The following is an 8,218-nucleotide window of genomic DNA, read 5'->3' on the forward strand; positions in this document are numbered from 1 at the left end:
ATAAAAAAATAAATAAAGGCATGCTGTCCATCTATAACTATGAAAACATTTAAAAAATATATTTATTAGGAAAACTAGACTTCCACAACCAAGGATGTTATAGAGTGCATACAATTCTGACAGCAGTGATCCAGTAGTGGTCTTCTTCAGGAAACAATTCTAAAAAATACAGGAATAGAAGTAATTTAAAATATTCAAGACATTAAATGCAATACTGTGGCTCCAAACTGCCATTTAATATGCTTTGTATTGTAGGATATAAAACCAATACCACCCACAGAATGTTAAGTTGACATCCAAGACAGTCCAAGACTCCCATAATTCAATATCCCACTATTTTCTAGTTGTACCCCACAATAAACAACCAGCAAATTATTTCATTTAAAAAATGGGATGAAGTGGGATTCCCTTTTTTAAAAAAAATGTTTCTAGAGCTATTAAAAAAATTGCATTTACAAAATAGTTGATAAAAATATTCCTCTGGGTTGTACAAAATGGGAGACAGGACCACTGATAAGACATGGTGTGTGATTAATCAGACTCGGCTTCTTTCTCTTCTGCTTCATCAGAGGCTGGACTCTCCTCGTTTTTCGTTTCTCCGTTTTCTGCAGGTAAATCTTGAGTTTCTTGGTTGGCTACTTAAGCTGTTTTCCCTTTGATCCCTTTTTGAAGTTTTTTTGTCTGACGATTTATCCTTGCCCGCTGCCTTCCAGGGCTAGGCGTCCGCCTTGGCAGAAGCAGACTTAGCTAACAGGTTGCCGACCTCCGTTTGGGCTCCTTCTTCGCTGCAGAGCTGACCTTCCTCTTGAGCATCCTGGCGACGCGCTGGACAAGCGCGGGAGCCATCCGAAGCTGCGCTGCCTGGCCGCTGCCACAGCACCCATCGCCGAGCTGCTGCAACCCACAGAGGAGGCGATGGGAGAACTGCCCCAGCCCTATTTGGTATTTTATTTAGAGACAAGGTCTCACTGAATTGCTTAGGACCTCTCTAAATTGCTGAGGCTGGTTTTGAACTCATGATCCTCCTGCTTCAGCCTCCCGAACTTTTGGGTTTACAGGTGTACACCACTGCGCCGCGCTTGACCCTCTTTTGATGTTATCTTTTCATTTTAATTCAGTTGAAAATATTTTCTATTTTTATTATTTTCTTCTTTGACCTGTGGTTGATTTATTTAATTTACTAATATTTGAGAATTTCCAGATATTTTATGATAGTTTTTTGTTTTTTCCTTTTTTTAAAATTTATTTCTTACATACATGACAATAGTGGAGTGCATTACATTCATGATTATCCATTCACAGCTCAATTTTTTGTAACTCTGTATATAAAGTATGTTCATGCCAAATTATGCCATTATACATGAGCTCTCTTATTTTTTTTGCATACAATTCTTTTTTTTTTTTTTCTTATTGAAGAACCTTTAATTCATTCAGGAGAGAAAGAACAAAATAAGAATGATCAGCACAGCCAAAGCTCCTAGGCATACAGGGCACAGTCCCAGTGCATGAGTCCGTAAGGACAGTACGAGGGTCCCCAATGGAGTCCTTCAGGCTCCTTCCAGGGCATTGGCTGATGGGTATTGTACTGCAAGGCATCCTCCAGGCTGGGGTTCCTTTCTATTCTGGGTTCCTCTTGGTTGTAAGCCGCGTTTTCAGCAGCTTCCAGGGATGAGGTGGGCTCCAAGAGGCAGCCTGAATGTGTGTCTGTCCAATAGCCCAGGCACTGGCACCTCCTGGGAGGTTCAGGGCCCATTGGGCTGCACTGATGGTAGGGCTTGCCTCTTCTTGAGGTGATTGGAGCTCCTGAGTGGATTCAGCCATTGGCTCCTGAATGCTCAGGTCTAGACCTCGTTTTTTGGCCCCTCTCAACTCTCTGCTCCAAAACATTCACATCCCCACAGCTCTGGAGGCACTGGCAGGAGTGGCGGCTCAGAGCAGGAAAATTATCCATTGCCCAGGCCCACACCTGCTCTGGGTTCAGGCCTGGTGGCATGTTGGTCTCTGGACATGTCGTCCTGGGAGTCAGAGATCCTGAGGTTGACAGAGGGACTGCCATAGTTTCAGCTTCCCTCCCAGGCCAAGGTGTGTTCCTGGACTAGGAAAAGGAGCAAATAAAAAATCTACAATTCTTAATACACCTTTTTACCACCATTTATCATATCTCTATTTGTATATAAGGTATGTTGACACCAAATTCACATCTTCATCCATGTATTTTGTATAATGATGACCCTCTCCTTCCACCATCTAGCTATTCCCCTTCTTCCTCCCTTTCCCTCCCACCCCATTCCCTATCTAGAGGTAAATTTTTCTCCCATTATTTTATGATAGTTTTTAAAATTTTTTGAAGTTGTAGATGGACAGCATGATTTTATTTATTTATTTATCTTTATATGGCATTGAGGATTGAACCCAGTGCCTCAGCATGCTAGGCAAAAGATCTGCTGCTGAGATACAGCCCCAGCCCCTATGATATTGTTTTATAATTTAATTTCAGCATGGTCAGAGAATGAACATACTTTATATGACTGAGTCCATTAACATTCATTGAATTTTTGTTCAAGGAATTTGTTCCTTTTGTTCAAGGAATTTTGTTTCATGTCCCAGAATAATTGTTGGTAAAGCATTGTGTGCACTTGACAAGAAGGATGTTGGGCATGGTGTTCTATAAATATCAATTAAGCCAGGTGTGGTGGCACACACCTGTAATCCCAGCAACTTGGGACACTGAGGTGGGAGTTCCAAGCCAGCTTCAGCAATGTAGTGAGGCCTACATAACTTAAGAGAGACCTTGTCTCAAAAGAAAACAAAAAGGGCTGGGGAGGTAGTTCAGTAGTTAAGTTCCTCTGGGCTCAATCCTAGGTACCCAAACAAACAATAAAAACCAAACAACAATGAAAACAAAACAACAACAAAAAACCAATTAAGTTAGTTGATAGTACTAAGTCATTTATATCCTTATTGATATTCTGCCTCCTTGTTCTATCAATTATTAAAGATAGGTGTTGAAGTAATCATCTATAATTGTGGGTCTATTTTCTCCTTTCAGTTATATCACTTTTTGCTTCATATATCTCAGAGCTGTTATTAGGTACAAAATCATTAGGATTGTTATGTTCTTTTTTTTTCTGGTACCAGGGATTGAACCTAGCGTACTTAACCACTGAGCCACATCCCTGGCTCCTCCCCACTGCCTTTAAAAAAATTATTTTGAAACAGGGTCTAAGTTGCTGAGGCTGGCTTTAAACATGCAATCCTCCTGCCTCAGCCTCAGGAGTCACTGGGATTATATATACATACCAATATGCCAGGCAATATTGGTATGTACTCTTAATGAATGACCCCACTATCATTATGAATTGACTCTCTTTAATACTGGTGGTAGTTTCTGCCTTGTAATCTACTTTGCTAGAGTAGTACTCCTGCCCTATCTGCCATTTCATTTTCCAAAAATTTGTTATCTATATATACAGTGTGAAAATAGAAAATTCCAGAAACAAACAATCCCTAAGTTTCAAATTGCAGTGTTTTGAGTAGCATGATAAAATCTTGTGCACACTCTGTCCTGCCCAGGATATGACTCAATCTCTCATCCAGTGTACCCTCACTGCATGATATTAGTCATGTGGTAGTTATCTGGACCAACTGTTGTGATATTATAGATCTTGTGTTCAGATAACCCTTATTTTACTTAGTAATTGCCCCAAAGCACCATTATAATGTCTATATAGGGTTTAGTACTAGCCATAATTTTAGGCATCTATTGGAGGTCTTGAGAATGTACACATCCCCTATGAAAAAGTGGGGTCTACTGAAATATAGCCTATCCAGTTTTCTTTTGGTTACTAAGTACATTGTATAATATTTTCCTAGGGCTGCCATAACATATTATCACAAACTGTTTTTTTTTGTTTTGTTTTTCTTGGTACTGGAGATTGGGCCTAGGGACATTTTACCACTGGGTCACATCCCCAGCTCTTTTTAAATTTTGTGACAGGGTCTTGGGAAGTTGCTTAGGGCCTCGTTAAATTGCTGAGGCCGGCCTCAAATTTGTTATCCTTCTGCCTCACCCTTCAAAGTCACTGGGATTACAGGCATGAGCTATTACACCCACTAAATTATCACAAAGGAAGACTTAACAGAAAATGCTTCTCTCACAGGAGCAGAAGTCCAAAATCAAGGTGCAGGGGCCACATTCCCTCCAAGAGGAGTTCCAGGTGTTTCTTGGGTCTATGTAACTCCATGTGCCTGCATCTTTATATCACTTCTATGTCTTTTTCTCTTCCATCTTTTATTGCGGCACTTGTTTTAGAGCTAGGACCAACCTGGATAATTCAAGATGATACCAAGATTCTTAAGTTCATTACATCTCCAGTCTATTTCCAACTAAGGTTACATTCACAGAGATGCCAGAAAGCCTGCTCTGTTATGTGAGGACAGTGAAAAGGCAGCTGTTTGCAAGCTAGAACCTCTGGGACTTTTAGCCTTTAGAACTGTGAGAAAATAAATGTATTGTCCAAGCCACCTCATCTATGCTGTTTTGTTATAGCAGCCTGAGCAAACTCAGCTTGAGCTGTAGGCATAGTGATGATGTTTCATATTTCTCACTTGGAAGGCAGAGTACATTACTAGTATGAACATACCTAAAAGGAGGTAAGTTTTTGCAATGCTTTCGAATGATGCTTTAAAAAATACTCTTGATGGTGAATTGTTTGTAAGCTCCTGTGATAACGTTAATACATTCACATTATTGTCACCAGAAGTTCGAACAGTTTCCAGAGGGAACCTCAACTCAGGACAAGTGGAGTTCTTGGCATATGTGCCAGAAAAGAATTTTAGCATGTGCCAGAGACACAGATGAAAATTTACTTAGGAAAGCAGAGACACACACATTCAAGGAAGAATGTGAGCTATCTCAAAGAAGAAGCTTTTGGGATAGAGCAAGGAATACACATTCAAGGGAGAGTGCAGACCAGCAATCTTTTGGTGTGAGTTGTTATTTATAAAGGGACTATTGCTAGGGGCTGGCCAGTCTAGAGGTGGAGTCAGGGCAGTTACACAATTTTGGGCCGGTTTTCCCTGTGCTTGCACATTGCCCTTGCATTAGTTTTTGCAGGCAAGGGCATGGGTCAGAGGTACAGGCCAAGGAATGGGCTGTGTGCTGAGGGGTTGGAAGGGCATTTTTCTGTATTTCAATGATTTCTGACTTCCCTGTATCCCGAAGGCTGATGGGCTTTTCACTTTTGAGACTCAACAGTTGTTTAAAAATCCTAAATTCTTGATTTCACTTAAGTCACATAGTAATAAACTCAGTGGAATGCCAGGAACCATCCGTGAACTGTGTGTGAACTAAAATCAGAATGAAAGCCTTTGGGTAGGGAAGTCTGATATCTGGGAACTCACAGCAGCACTACTGCAGATGAAATTCCCAATACATGTGAATTCCTATCTAGCTCTGCCACAGGTTCTGCACAGTACTGGAGATGGGGTAGGTGACCTGCTGGAGCCACATAGCCACATAGACTCTCAGATATGGGTGTGGCTTGCCAAGATGCCAATCAACCTGTTGCCTGCCAGACACCAAGAAGCAAGACTCCACTCACTGAAACTTTATCTCTGCCTTTGATGTACTCTCCTTAAATAAAGAACCAGAGCCATTTTTCATTCATTCAGCTCCAGCTCCTATGTGTACTGGATCTATACCAGGCATTCCTTAAAACCTACTTTCTGGCTCTGTCTCTTAATTCTTTACTAATTATTTCAGACTTTCATTTTCTCAGATGGCTTATCACCTCCTGAGCAGAAAACTACCCTGGCAGGGTGCTGGTTACCCCACACAGTGGAGGATTGGCATTAAAAAGACCTTCTACTGAGGCTGGGGTTGTAGCTCAGTGATAGAGTGCTTGCCTAGCATGTGTGAGGCACTGGGTTCAATTCTCAGCACCATATATAAATACATAAATAAATAAATTAAATAAAGGTCCATTGACAACTAAAAGATTTAAAAAAAAAGACCTTCTACTGATTAGCCCACAAAGTTTTTAAGTCATTCATAAAGTCTATGGAAGAACACCAACTTGAGGAATTCACTCTAAAGCCAGGTTCTTTGCTTGCTAGAGTTTTGCTAGTCTTGTTTCACTGCTCAAAGTTACCTGTTCTCTAATGATAGCCCATTCACTTCCATGGATTAAATGGAAAATAAATATAAGAATTAAGAAAACTGATTCTGGCCTATTGGAAAATAAGCACAGGGAGAACTAAGAGGGTAGCATGAAAAGGACAGGTACTCTAAGGAGACATTTTTCTCTTAAAGATAGAAAAGGAAGGAAGGAAAGAAGGGACTGTGACAACAGGGTATCTTGAACTACTATAAGAAGCCAATATGAAAATACTAAACTGACTTCAAACTCTTTTGTATATTCATCTATTTGTATACCATCTATTCAATACATACCTATTAAGTTCCTATTGCATAAAATTCTTTGTGCTCTTGGAGATATAAGGATGAAGGTTATGTGGATATAGACTCTAAGCACATCATAATTCCTAGTGAATTCACCTAGTGACATTTCTAATTAATATTTCATTAATATCACAATAGGAACTAAGTGGTATTAAGGGGGTATGTGTGTGTGTGTGTAAAATAGAAGCCTAGTGATTTTGAAGTTAGTCTTGCAAAATAGTAAAAAAATGTAGCAATACTTTTCCATTTTTTAATTGGTGCATCATAGTCATACATAATTATGGGATTTGTTGTTACATATTCCTACATGCACACAATATAATTTGTCAATATCAATCCCCAGCACTTCCCCCCTCACCCCCACCCCACCCCACCTTCCACCTCTTGGTCCCTTCCCTCTACTGCTCCTTTGATTTCCATGAAATCTGCCCCTACCTTTCTTTTCACTTTTTCCTCTCTAGCTTCCACATATGACATAAAACATATGTCCCTTGACCTTCTGAATTTGTTTTGGGGTACTGGAGATTGACTCCAGGAGTGCTTAACCCCTGAGCTACCTCCCATCTCTTTTTGAGACTGGATCTTGCTAAATTGCTCAGGGCCTAGCTAAATTGCTGATGACGACCTTGAACTTAAATCCTCCTGTCTCAGCCTCCTGAGTCCCTGACATGCTACCACACCTGGCAACCTTCTAAGTTTGACTTATTTTGCCTAACATAATGAACACCTTTCCATTCTTAAGGTTCTGCTATGCTGCTCTGAGTGCTGCTGAATGGTAGCTCTTTATATTTCTCCAAACATTCCAGTGTATCTACAGTCAAAGAATATTGAGTTTAAAAAGGACTTGTTTCTTACCTCACTTGCAGGATGAGGAAATGACTCCAGACTAGGCTTCATGCCCTGCCTGATGGAGCTCCAGCGGTGGCAGAACTGAAGTAGGAACTGTTCTCCTGAAAACTAGGTAGGTAGCCCACCCCCTCCATCGTCCACTTGTGTCAAATCTTCTAACATCAAGGCCCGGCCAAGTGGTTAGTGCTTTCAGGAAGCCTTCCTTGACCCTCCCCAAGTAAATATAACTCTCCCGCCAGAGTGTTTTGCTCATAAGTGCATGTTATATATACTAAAGTTTTCATCAGACTTTCTTTTCTAATTATTCTGTCTGGAAAATCTCAAGCCCAAAAGAGGAATACATGTGTACTCCCTGGGCTCTCTTTGGATCTGAGGATCAAAGGTAAAAAATGATGGTCACTGTATTGTTTTTCATAAAATACCATTTTTTTTTATATTACACAAACTATTGGTATAGTCATTTTTTTCTGATGTAGCACTTACTATTGCTTAGTAATATTATTTATGCCTTACCTGTAAAATCCAACAAATACTTTCTTGTTTTTACCTACTTTAAATCCCTGTGATTTTTCTTTCATATCTAAGTAGTCATCAACTATTTAATAAGAATATACCATGTTTCAGATAGTGTACTAACTAGATGCTGGGAATGCAATGGTGAGCAAAACACGTGGAGATGACAAGAACCAGCAGAAGAGAAAACACCAATCACAACAAAGTATGATAAATACTACACTGAAGGAATCAAGAGTGCATAAACTGTTTTAGAGGATTAAAACCTAACTGGGTTCTGCAGAAGTGATGTTAAAGTGAAGTATGGAAAATAAGGAGTTCACTAAAGGAAGAATAGTTTCAAAGAGGGAACAAGAAGAACTGAAGCCAGGTGTGGTGGCACATATCTGTAAT

General features: G+C 40.1%; 1 pseudogene; it reads right to left on the reverse strand.

Annotated features, from left to right (window-relative positions):
* Positions 1-531: 531 nt before the first annotated feature.
* Positions 532-813, reverse strand: LOC114093610 (non-histone chromosomal protein HMG-14 pseudogene; annotated as a pseudogene).
* Positions 814-8,218: the final 7,405 nt, after the last annotated feature.

The sequence above is a fragment of the Marmota flaviventris genome, chromosome 9 (assembly GCF_047511675.1).
Source record: "Marmota flaviventris isolate mMarFla1 chromosome 9, mMarFla1.hap1, whole genome shotgun sequence".
Taxonomy (NCBI): domain Eukaryota; kingdom Metazoa; phylum Chordata; class Mammalia; order Rodentia; family Sciuridae; genus Marmota; species Marmota flaviventris.